Here is a 13,256-nt window from a genome sequence, read left to right on the forward strand (position 1 = left end):
CTCTGTTCATACTGGAAGGGCTGTTAAATTTAAATAGTGAGATCTCTCCAAATTGCCTGCTAGCTTCAGAGGATGTTAGTCTGCTTTGGGAGTCATGAATTAAAATAAAATAGTTACAAAAGGACATGCTTGTTTGCTTTCAGCAATTGTCTTCACTTTTGCTTGGCAACCCAAATGGGAAAGCTGATGTGCAGTTCTGTTGAGGGCACACATTTGAACCAAACACTTCATTGCCTTTGTTGATACAGATGTTTCAGTCTGTGAGGTAAAGACACTTCCCATGTATGTGTTATGTTTTGTTTTGTTTTTGCCCTGTGCATCAGTTTATAAGGTAATGTGATGCACAGCCTAATCAAGACACACGGCCTCCTCCATCCCAATGAAGGATTTCTTGCAGACTGCTGGCAAGCCCTTTCCTTCTGCAGAATGTAACGTAGCAAACACTTGTGAAGAAAACCTGAAGCAATGCTGCCTGACAAAAAGGTTGTCTTTGCAGTGTTCTCTGCACTGGAGGCAGGGTGAAGTGAAGGAGGAATTTAACACTAGCTCTACTGAACTGCTGCTAATGCTAGTGTACAAATCTCCTGGCAGAGCACGCTCAGGCTTTGTTTTGGCCGGAAGGTGTATTCAGCTTTGTGGTAGTCACTTGTAATGCCCAGGCTGGAACAGTGTCAGGTGTGTGTTTCCATGCTATTCTTCTTGAATCTAAGTTTACAGCTGCCACACTAGATGCATGGTTCAGAGGAAACTCTTAACATTTAGTCCCTTGGCTGATGATCGTCCTGTCCTACTGGCTGAGAGTCACCACTTTTTCCCTCTTGCTCATTTTCTTCTGTCATTATCTGTTTAATTTTTTTGCTCTTTTTCTTCTTGCCTCCAGGCTCTAGCCTCCGCACTATCCCTGCATTCTCTCTGCAGCTCCTCAGCTGGTGACGCTGTCGTGAATTGCTGATCAAGACTACACTTTCTGCCCTGCGCAACGCCTCCCTGCATGCGTGCTGCTTCCTGACTCCTTCATGGAAGGCCCTCGCTCCTCCCAGCGACAGGGGCGCTTGGTGGCACGGGCCATTCGGAGGTCTCCCTGAGGCGTGCAGCTACCAGCTCTGTCACCTCTGCAGCAAATGTGAGCAGTGGGAATGTTTGCATAAGTTGTCTTGAGTGGGGAGGAGAAGCATGGCCAGAATACTTTTAAAATATTCAAATTGCTCAGGTGATGAAAAAGCATCTGACTTTTTCCCCCATCCTTGAGTGGCTCAGGAAATTTCAATTTATTTCATGGTTCAAAGGTAGTTTTGGTTGCAGAAGTGTTTTCAGATTGGACAAAGAAGTTGAAGGGAGAATTCAGCTAGATTTAACAGCCTTAAATTTCTGCAGCTTATTCTCACTTCAAAGTAAGTCTAACTGCCATAAAATCTGTGTGAAAGAAAGCAAACACAAAGCTGCAATGTGTGTAATTATCTTTGAAGTGACTTTTTTTCTTTGGAGAAAAACTGCTTCCTTCTCTGATTCTGAGCAAATATTGAGAAAGACTTAGGTTTTCATTCTTTAATGAATATATTCATATATATGTATATACATATAAAAGTATTCATATATATATAATGAATGTGATGTTTTCACAGAGATAATGTCATATATCAAGAAGTTCATTCTGAAGAGGTGCTGCTTGCTTCTCTCTCCCCCCGCCCTCATACATCTTTCCTTTCAGACCTGAAAGTGTATTTTGCTTTTGCTCTGAAAAGGTATACTCAAACTACTGTGTTCCTTAGATATTCATTCAGTGTAGATTTCTATATGTTTTACTTAGGTTACTAAAAGGTTGCTCTTGCACCTTACAGTGATTTCAGTATAAGCTTGTTCTGCAAAACCCTGTGAGCTAAGCAAACATTAAAGACTAGTTCGGGCAAGTATATCTAAACTCATCCACTTACATGATTGTTGCTGCTGCAGAATTAGGCTTCAGACTTCATACAGTTACTTTTGTAGACCTAACAGTTGTTACATGAAAAAGCAGACATAGGCAATTCCCTGGCAGTTGGGGAAGTGGGAAAGGTGGACAGTGTCACTCGTTTAGTACTTTTTACCTGAGAGTACACTTCACAGATTTTAAATCAGCATGCTATTGCTGCACCTGTACACTCTCTCCTGATGACACCGAAGGTCAGAGGTGTATAAAGATGAAGCCTTCATTCTTTTCTTTAAAAACAAAGATTTCTTCTTTCTCGTAACAGAAATTTGATTTATGAGCATGTGAGCTTTTCCAGATTTTTTTGTATGGGCAGAGAAGGGGGCTTAGTATTTTAACTGAATTATTCATTTAATTCAATAGCAACTTGTTTCTTCTAAAGGTGATTGGAGACATAGTATTGTTGGGTGTAAAGAGTCTGAGTGCTTATAAAATCTGGCAAAAGAGAGACATGCTGTTGTTGTATATTTCTTACCTCTAAGTAAACCTGTCAGAATTGGAAAAGTAGAAATAGTGGGAGTGCAGAAAGGGACAAATGGAAGAAATACCTCTCTACTTCGGAAAAGGGGAGGGAGTAGAAATATTGCAAATATTTCACCAAATTAACAAAATAAGAGTTGTCGTATTTGAGGAAGAATATCTAACCATCACTCAAGTTTACAGAGGACAAAATAATGTTTTTACAATATGCCTTTAGCTGCTTTTAAAAGACTTCAAGTTATTTGAAGAAAAGCTTCTGTATCAAACTTCTCCACCTATGAGAGCACCCACTGTACACTTTGTGAAAATTTTTCTTTCCAACCATCCTTGCTTGCTTTTTCTCTGCTGCTGCCTGTTCGTTTGTCTGGGTCCCCTTAGCAACATCTTTTACTAATGGAAAAATATCAGTGTTTTCTGTAGTCTCACTGTGATTCAACCAGAAATGAAATTTACTTGACAAAGCATTTAGGTTTTCAATGCCACCGTTTCTTCTATTTTCCTAAATATTCTGTATCAGGCTGATCTACAAATCCTTCATTTGTCTTTTTCATAGCTGTTATTGCAACTTTAGTTACAATTAAGAATGTGGAAAAATAGTCATCTGTGTATGGTAGCATCTCTGTCTCTGGACTTGATGAAGGAAGTCTCCTCCTTATATTTTGTACAAATATATATTATGGATTGCTATCTCTAGAGAAATCACTTTGCATCTATAGAAAAACTATGTGACAAAAGAGCCGCTCAATGACAATTCACGGTTCTCTCATTTCTCTCCTTAGAAATTCTCTGTAACAAGCTTAAACTTGTTTTTTGCAACAATTCCCTTAATTTTGGAGGCCAGGGGGTGCTATAGGTATATGCATTATAATCTGTGTAAGTTTAGTAGTCACCACAGAAGGCTCATAAAACTTATTCTATTTTTTATTTTGTAGTTGTTCTGCATTCTAGGTGTTTTGTTTCTTAAGTAATTTTTTCAGTGGCAGAAGCGGTGTGTATGTTTGCATCTCCTGACTGGACTTCAGACAGATCCTTGGGTTTCTATTCTCGTTTGTATGTGTGCATCTTATAGTATGAGTGATGGAGAGACTGAGAGAATGGATAAAAGGAGCTCAGCCCTGGGAGATGATGAACCTTACACTGATAATATGATTTCCTTTGTTAAGGAGCAAGGACTTGCAGTATGGAATGAAGTGTGGGGTAGGCATTTTATTTTCCATATATATAACCCACTTATAGAAATGTATACTTCTGTGTGTATTTGCACTGGGGTGATTTTGAAAAAATAATTTTCTCAATCAAAGATTTACTATTTGAAAATAAGTTTTATTCCATTTAAATACTATGCCAGATTAAATTAGTTTAAATACATATTCTCAAAAGCAGTTTAATTAATCAGAAAATTGCTATACTTTTTCTCCTGCTGTACTCATTCAGATTTATATAAGCAGCAAGGAAGTGCATGAGTCTAATCAGTTTTTCATAAACTGATAACGTGAATGTACGTGAATGTTCATATAGCCTGAGTGCAAAGGAGACATCAGTAAATTCACACAGAGCATATTAAATCTGTTTTTGTTTGTGTGTTAGAATCTCTGATGAACTAATAATTGATTAGACAGATGGTTTGTGGGAAGTAAGCCCTGGGCCAAGGTTTTTCAACACCACAATGTTTTCCCAGAAGTGGTTATTTGAGACTGTACAAATTAAATCCTAGACTCTAGGTTTTAATTACCTTTTTATTGTAATTTCTGAATGCCTGTTCTATTAATATTTTAATAACCTTTCTGCAAATCAGGTATACGGCTTTCCAATGGTCGGTAAAATAATTTATTTCCCACTGCCAGCAATGTAGAATAAAAATGTACGTATCAGTCCTGTCTCCAACTTGCAAATGAGCATGAACTGCAGACACATATAATGCATGCTAGTTTTGTGTGTGTGTACACCTGCGTGTGTGTACACCTGTGTGTGTACATCGGTATTTACATAGAAGTTTCTACAATGTTTTAGTTTGTTTCAAAGGGATCTAGACAGACTTTGAAGGCCTTTCACATTCATATGAAAATTATTTTAGGTGTGAGGAGGGGATTGGAGTTGAATTTATATTTAAAAATAATAAATGGAAAAATTATTTTAGTTGCTAATAAGAATACCCTTTAAAATACTAAAATTAATTTACTTTTTTAAGAATGAATGAACTACAACCAATAAGGCCATGGGTGAGGTATATGAATTTTGATATTGCAGGAAAATAAGTAAGGCAGTGGTTTCACATTATGAAGGGTTTGATATCAAGGTTGACTTGACATATTCCTGTCTTCCTGCCAGTGATTCTCACAGAATTACTGTGTCACCCCTTTAGTAGTGCTGGTGCACAGTCTATTGAATTGTACTGTAATCCAGATCAGGAAACTGGTCAAAAAAAAAAAAAAAAAAGTGTGTGTATGTGTTTTCTTCAATCCTGGATCAGAAAACCATACAACCCACAAAGAAGTTCAAAGAAATGGTTATGGGACTGTTTTGACACGAAGCCGTTACCTAATATGAGAGAGATTTTCTCTTTTGATCTGTACAGAAATAGTATGTGTCTCATTCTGCCAGTCATATTGGCATAGAAGTGGTTTCTGGTGTGCAGACTCTGGTCTGTGATAAATGCGTGTGTCCTTTTCCTCTGAAGGCAATCAGTATTAGCTGCATTCAGCGACAGAATTTAACTGTCTTCAGTTTGAATGCAAATTACTTTTAAAGATCCTCTTTAGACAAAACACATTATTGTTATTATATTCAAAGTGATGTTGCTTTGAAGAGTCAACTTCAAGCAACCACTAGATTATCGAAAAGCAAATATATCTTCCATTATTAGTTACTGTATGCATCTGAACACAGCATAAATGCTGTATTTTCCTGGGGAACTGATTGTCTGCATCATCTGTGTATTTAATGTTTTTGAGATTTTTTTTCCTCTTGATTTGACCCAGGAAGAGAAGAAGGAAAGTAGACAGAGTAAATTGAATGAAATTTTTGGTGACTGTGGGTTTTTTACCACTGCAAGTCAAGAGGAAGTTTTGAAGACATTTTCCAAAGAATAGTGTGTTTGTTGCAGTTACCCTATAAACATTGCTTGCCTTCCTCTTTCCTCTCTACATTTATTTTTGGAAAGCTGTTGTGTATGAAAATAAGGAAGATGATTGTTTTTTTCATCCTATTTAATATTTATTGGCAGATATCACAACACTTCTTAGTGTGTCAGACAATGTCTGTTGCCACACATTCCAGCAAGTTGCCTGGGAAACCATGTGTTTTCTCCATTTACATTAAAGTATTTTCTCAGCTGTGAAACTCTATTTTAGAATATCAGATTGAAAGTGGACATAGATACATATACTTGATGCCGCAATGCTAATGAGAGAGATACTTTTAACTAACTTATCAGTGATGCATGTTCACTAGACAAATACCTAACATCAAAGGACAAGCATGAAGACTGCAAAATTTTTAAGAACTGCTATTGAAGCCTTAATTTAGCTTTGTTGTGCATGCATAGTATATGATCAAACTGTCATTACATGATTGCATGATATTTTTTATCATAATATCTCTTCTTCAGGCACAGAATACAAGATGCATAACTGATGAACAAATATTCTGTTTTTCATCATTATTTTGTAATGTATGGGAAAGTCCTTTTTCTAAAGCTTGCTGCGAAAATATTATTGGCACTTGTATTAAGTTTACTCTTTTAAGGAAATGAATCTTTGGTTGGTTTAATATAACACACAGTTTTAAAATCACTGAGGCCAAGAGGGCAGTATTATTTCTATTTTAGAGATGGTGAGCTGAAACAAAAACAGATGGGATAAAAATTAGACACCCAAGATTAGTAGAATTTAGAGACTTTTCAGACCCTATTTTTCTTAGGACTTAGCATTTTAAAGCACTTTATGTATATGAATCTGAAACTGAGGCATAAGTGGCAGTTTTAAGTTCTCAGCTCTTCTGTAAATCAGACATGGTTTCTTAGGTTAGGTATTCTGAAGGTGAAGATGTCACTGAAAATAATTTAGATATGATTAGAAAAACCCTCTCTGGGTTTTCAATAGGAATTGATAACACAGGCAGGACAACTGAAAATAATTATGTTTTAGTATGTATTTAAGTATGTATTATATTAAGTATGTATTAAGTACATATGAAATAAGAATTTCCCTATCCATAAGTATGGATATGGATGACCAAAGGAAAGTGAAATCAAAACTCAGAGTTGAGTATACTTAAATTAGGAGGATCAGATAATTTGAGAGAAATTATTCCTGAGATTCCAAGCCTGATATTTTTATCATCTGTCAAGCTGTAAATATTGCAATTATATACTGCCAAAGACAGTATCTTTAATTTGAGAAGGAAAACAGTGAGTGGTTAACTACAGTATGACTTCAGTTACTTGCTATGCTTTAGAACACATTTTGAAGGAAAGAGGAATAAAAGTGAGGTGGTACAGAGGAAAAGAATTAAAATGAAACCCTGATTTACCAAAAGTAGATTGTGCAAGACTAACCTGATTTTTTTTTTTGATAATAGATTTTCTAGATGAAGGAAATAGATTTCATCACTAATAAGTGGACTTATTCTTTTAGAATATTCTATAGAATCCCATTTAGCTTTATTCAAGTCACACATATGCCAGAAAATTAATTTGAACAAGAGAATGAGCAAAAAAATATATAACCTATAATTTGAAAGGTGTCTGGAAGTAAGGAAAGATATGACTGAACTCTGCGCATCAAGGACCATAATCATCAAGTGCTGTTTAAGCTAAAAGAATGCTAGTACAACTGAGCTGAAAGTTAATATAAAATTAGATAACATTTTTAAAACATTTGGGGAATGAGATTCTAGAATATTTTTTCTCTTAGACTGAGAGATTTTCTCTGATAAGAACTATATAACTGGGCCAAACTGAAGTGGAGTTTCACAGAGAAGTCGAGGACCTTCCTGACACAAAGGTCAGGCTTTGCTACGTTTTTGATCTCTGCTGCAAAGTACAGAATTGCATGAGATGTTCAATAAAAGGCCACTGAATTTTTTAATGCAGGCGAAATAATGGGTTTTCCTTAGCATCGTCCTTGGGAACATCTCAGATTCTCCAGAAAAAAATCAGCTTGTGCATAGCACACAAATCGCAGCAATAAATTTCAGTCTGAATTGTTATAAGTAGCTGAAAATATAAGAAGAACTGTTGCATAACCTTAATTACAGGCAGTGTCATGAGACTTCCTAAAATGAAGTCAAATGACTTGCATTTTAAATCAAATAGTAATGTTTGTAAGAGCTAAACACATAACACATAAATGAATGAAGTGGTAAGAATTACAGTACACAGCAGAGTGTAACTATTTCATGTGTATCATGACTGCAGAATCTTCAGTGCACTTGAAGTAAATAACCAGGTTTATTGGAGGGAGTTTCTCCCTCTTTTGTCCAAACACTTGTGCTTGACAGGGTTTGCATGAATAGCTATGGATGTAGAATGGTTTTCTGCACATGATAATATTTGCATGCTAATGTTCCAAGACGATGTACTGAATCTAGAGTCTGCTCTCCCTGATCAAGTGCTGCTGAAGAGGAAAAGATACTGCTATCCTCTTCCTCTTTCCTATTTCCCGCTGGGACTGTGCAGGACCTGGACAGACCTGGTCTATTTGCTCATTATGAATGGCACAGTCTAATTAGAGCACGCAGCAGTAATCTGAGGCTTTGGGATAAGATCTATAGGATAGGTCAAAGATGTGTTCAGAGACCTTCTCTCTACATGTGCTAGAATCCAGCTTCAGGCATTGTAGGGAAGCTCAAAGTGATGCTGAGCATATCCTTCCTCTTCCCTTTAGCCCAATGCCCTGTTCCTTCCGGGGGGAAAGTAAGAACAGGGCAAGAGGGAAGAGTCAGTGCATGTATACTCCCTCTAATACTCTCCCTGCTTTCAGTTAGTTTAGTTAGTTTTTCCTTGAGCCAGATGGAGGTTTTGTGTATTTAGTAATCTGCAGTGGATTTCTCTTCTAAGTTTGTCCCATGTCCCCTTGAATCCAGCTAAGCTTTTACCATCTGCAGCATCCTTTGACAAGGAGCTCCCTCTTGTATGAACTATCTGTTTGTTTTGAACCTCTCTCCTACTGGCTTCATTTGATGCCCAGTGGGGAAGAGAGTAAACAGTCAAAACCCACCCAATTTCTCTCTTTCATTTATGATTTGGGTGATCTCTATTACGCTCCCTCAAAGTTACCTCCTTTCCAGATTACAGTCCCAGTTTATCTTATTGTTCATCCCTCATACTGGAGGACCATTCCTAATACATCCAGACCTCTGGTCATCCTTGTTATTTTGAACCTTTTTTATCCATTGATATCCTGCTTAGGAGGAAGTAGTCAGAACTGCATGCAGTATTCAAGATATAGACAAAACCGATTTATTCAGATGTATGGTAGCGTTCTATATTCTGTTCTCTGTCCCTTCCTTAAGAATTCCTTACATTTGATTTACTTCTTTTGACTGAAACTGAGCACTGAGTTGATATTTTCGTGGAACTATCTACCATGACTCCAAGATCACACCCTCATGTCAATGGTCAGCTCAGGGCCTACACTGTGGTACTGTATATAGGAATTTAGGATTGATTTTCCTCATGTGCATCTCTTCATCTTTGTTTATATTGAACTTCATTTCCTAACTTTTGACCAGTCAATCTTGTAAAGGCATTCAGCAGTTCTTCACGGCTTTGGCAAGAGTCTTCAATAAAAGGCTTTTGAAAACTGACTGTGTCAGCTCAATCAAAGAATGACAAGAAGTTAATGAGGCAGATCTTCCATAACAAAAAACAGGTTGGCTTTTACTGAGTACATCATATTTATGCAGGTATCCCTTTTAATTTTATTCTTATATGTTCTATTAATTTGCCTGTAAGGCCTGCAGCTTCCCAGAATATTTTTTAAAAGTTATCGTCATATTTTACACTCTCCAATCTTAATGTACGAAGGCAGTTTTGAGAGTTTACTCCTCATTATTATAATATAGTTATCTCATCCTTGAGTTCCTTTAGAAATCTTGGGTGAATACCAAGTGCTTCTGGTGATTTGTTAGTGTTCATTTTGTCAAATCTTTCTATAACCTATTCTACAGTCACATGAACTTCAGACAGATCCTCTACTGAGTCTCTCATAAAGAAACCTCTGGTTATCTTTGAAAACTCCCCAGTTGCTTCCGCACACTACTGCAAAGGATTGCGCTTTTGCTCTGGTTGCTCTTTTTGTGTCCTGATCTTCAGTTGGCCCCACAGACACTTTGGCAGGCTTCTTGCTCCTAATGTGTTTCAAGAAAAATGTAGTATTAGTTTTTGTTCTTCAGTTGTTCTTTGGACTCTTGTTTGACCTGCTTACGTTTATCTGCCAGAGCTCATAATCCTTTCTGTTTTCTTCATTTAGACACAATTCCAGCTTCTGGAAAGTTGCCTTCTTGCTTCTATTCTACCTCCCTTTCCCTGCTGACTTCCCACTGTACTTTCTCAAGCCTTTCCTAACAGACTGTGGACTTATGTGATGGTGTCCTCAAATAGCTTCCATGCCACTTCTAAGGATTTAATTCTCTTAGCTGCCCCCATTGGTTCCTTTTTAATAGGAATCCTTATTTTTATGTCTTTTTGAGGTTGGGGACAATTGTAATGGTTGTTTAGAATTTCATACCCCTGCAGAGATGTTGAATTTAAATATGTTGTGGTCTCTATATAGAAAGGCTCTTCAACTATTCAAGATTTTTGAACGAAGTCGTATGTTGCATCTTTTGTTGTGGACTACCTAATTAGCTGCTCCATGAAACAGTCACTGATGGTGTCTTTAAGTTGGTTATTGTGTTATATCCTCATACAACATTTTATTTATGTACACAGAGATAACTAAAATTTCCCTATATTATTGCATTTTCTCCCTGTGTTGCCTGATGTCCCTCAGTGTATCAATATCCATGTCACTGTTATGGTTGGTAGACTCAGACTCAGCCCTCCCTATTTAGGCCTGATATTTCAGTCCCTATGAAGTCTATGCTACTTCCTGAGGTCCTTAGCTTACCAATTTGTTTTGATTAAGCTCTCTTTAACATACAGAGATACACTATCAATTGGAAGCACTGCTTGCTCTATCTTTCTTTTGTATTTTGTATGTTAGTGTTACAGGTTTTCCATTAAGGTTCCCATATGCCCAGGATGTCCATGTCTTCATTTAGGGCTAGACATTGCAGTTCCATCATCATATTTCTTACACCTTCCAGCATTCATGTGGTAGTATGTGTACCATCCTTTTCATTCTCTTGGGGCTCTATTTAAAGTCAATCTGTTTGCTGTTGCCTCTTTGACTGCTTCCATCCTCTGATATTGATGACACTCAATTTTCATATCTTCATCCGTAACAGAGATGTCACCTTATATGGTGTGTTCTCCTTCCTCCATTGGCCTTTTCTCACTTTTCTATGAAAAACCTTATTCATAAACTTCTTTCTTGGTTTTAAGCACCATCAGTTTTGGATCCTATTTTCTTCAGGTTAAAGTTCCTTTTATTTCAGAAAGCAGCCCTACTTCCCAATTAATCTGAATCTCTTTTCTTTCTGCCATATTCTAAAGCAGGCATTAAATCTTTGCTCCTCCACCTCTCTTTCGGGTTATCAGCAGAACACTGGAAGCATTCAGAGAATGCCACCATTGAAATCCTGGTCCTCAACTTGTTTCATGGGAACTTAAATTTTTCCTCTGCCTCCAGTTCAGCTACCCCTCTCTGTTAGGATCATATGTTATCTGCACTGTGCAGAAAATATGACAATATGTATATGACATTCAATAAATTCAATCAGCTCAGTGTTTAAAAATGGATCACATGTGAAGAAAAGTTCATCTGCTCTAATAGCTGGTGTTATCTTGGGCATTGTCATCTGGTGAAATGACATTGCATCATGTTCTGTGTGGAAAATGGTAAGGAGAAAAGAGGGATCAAAAATGATTAATTTCTAGGGAAACTTTCAGACATTTAAGCAGAACTATATTTAAGTGTGTAAAAGTATATATGAGAGTTTCCTAACCACCTTATGTGCCAGAAACACTGCTGTGTTTTTCCCTGGATCCTAGCTTAGGATGGATGGTCTTTATCAGAAAAAATAAAATTTTGCTTTTCTGTTCCTTCCTTTTAACATGTGGGGACAGCAAATCTCCAGTCACCTTTTTGTATGTTGTAGGAAAGTGATAAAATGCTATTCAGCATGGGTCTTCTCATTCTGAAATGATCTCTTCTTTTCCTACATGTATATTCTTGGAAACTTCTTGTTAGTGACATCATCTTATTGCTGCAAGAATGGCTGAGATTTCACTACAGTTCACAAAGGACTATGATATCTTAGAGCAGAGAAGAAGCTGGTAAAGGGACTGAAGGATAAAGGGAAAGCCCGCTACTTAGACAAATGAAGTTAGAAAAAAAAAAGAGAGAAACTGGAATGATATCACTAAAAGGTAACCTGATTCCTATTTAAATTTTTTGATTTTTTAAATTAATATTGATTCATTTTAAATATACAAATAAAAAATACAAAACTATCCCTTCCCTTTGACAATCTTCAACCAAATAGTGGCCATAATCTTAGTCTTCTTTCTTCCCAATAATACTACCAATACTGCCTACAGTCTACTTATAAGTGTGGATCTTGATAACTTCAAAACCTCCTGATGCCCAGCATTTGTCTTCTTTTTTGGTGAATCTTAGATGTCATATCTGAAAATAATTTGTCCAAGCAGCTTTCTGAATTCCAGAAAGTTTATACAACTTAGATATTTTGCAGGGACAGATGAGTAGATGGACATGTTATAACTCCATTGCCAGTGTTGTGTCTAAAATTCTGAACATTACTCATGGTTGTAAAACAGTGCACATAATGTGCATGCATTCCTGGTTTTAGGATAATCTGTAGGAATCTCTGAGTAATGAATAGGAGTCCATGGAGTGAGTTCATCTGTGAGAACCAGTGGGACCGTAGAAAGCTTGCCCTGCACTGCTGGGAGCCCTGCTAGTTATGCTGGAGAGGGATAACTATGGCCAGTCACTATTTTCAGTCCAATCCCTTTTTTTCCCTTTCATTTAAAAGATGCAGTTGCCTCCCATTTTCCAGGGAGAAGGTATAACTCTGTGACCACTTCTTACCCTTTGCTCCCTCAGAAACTCCTGGGGTGTTTTGCAGGTGAGGAATATAAACTACTAAATACTTGGGAAAAAGTATTATGGAAGGCAGAGTTATCGGAGACACAGGAAGAGAAATGTAGGGCAGAGGCTAGGTGAGAGAGAAGGAAAATAGGTCAGGATGGACACTTCTAAAAAGTGGCCAGACATCCTGGTGATGAATATAATTTGAGATAAGTCCAAAAGGGCAAGCAGGTGTGAGTTTAGTGAGGAGTTTTTGTGGGATGGATAGGCACTCTTAGTTGTGAGGCATTTGTGCTCATGCTGCATGATATGCTTAGGGCTGAGCAGACCCCAGTTTGGATCCGTGTCTATCCTAAGAGCTGTGTAAAAGGAAATCTTCAGACTGTATAAATGGGTTGCCATTTTGTTTTTTTTTTGCTCGAGGGCTCATATAGCTGGGTATTGTTATGCCCCTGATTTCGCTTTTCTTAACTTAGCACTTGCCCTTGTTTAATTTTAATCATAGTGTTCAGCACTGTTTGCAAACATGAAGCAGTTATGTCTTCTGTCCTCTTGAATGTGAGAATGTCATTATGACCATGGGTCACTTT

The 13,256-nt window shown here is 37.2% G+C and overlaps 1 protein-coding gene across 1 annotated transcript in view; it reads left to right on the top strand.

Annotated features, from left to right (window-relative positions):
* Window positions 1–1,051: 1,051 nt before the first annotated feature.
* The window catches only part of ESR1 (estrogen receptor 1), a 174,868-nt gene continuing 162,663 nt past the window's right edge, over window positions 1,052–13,256 (top strand). Inside the window, exon 1 of the mRNA XM_067294757.1 lies at window positions 1,052–1,123. The gene's annotated coding sequence lies outside the window, so the exon portion shown is untranslated. The remainder of the gene's footprint in view (window positions 1,124–13,256) is intronic.

The sequence above is a fragment of the Apteryx mantelli genome, chromosome 3 (genome assembly GCF_036417845.1).
Source record: "Apteryx mantelli isolate bAptMan1 chromosome 3, bAptMan1.hap1, whole genome shotgun sequence".
Taxonomy (NCBI): domain Eukaryota; kingdom Metazoa; phylum Chordata; class Aves; order Apterygiformes; family Apterygidae; genus Apteryx; species Apteryx mantelli.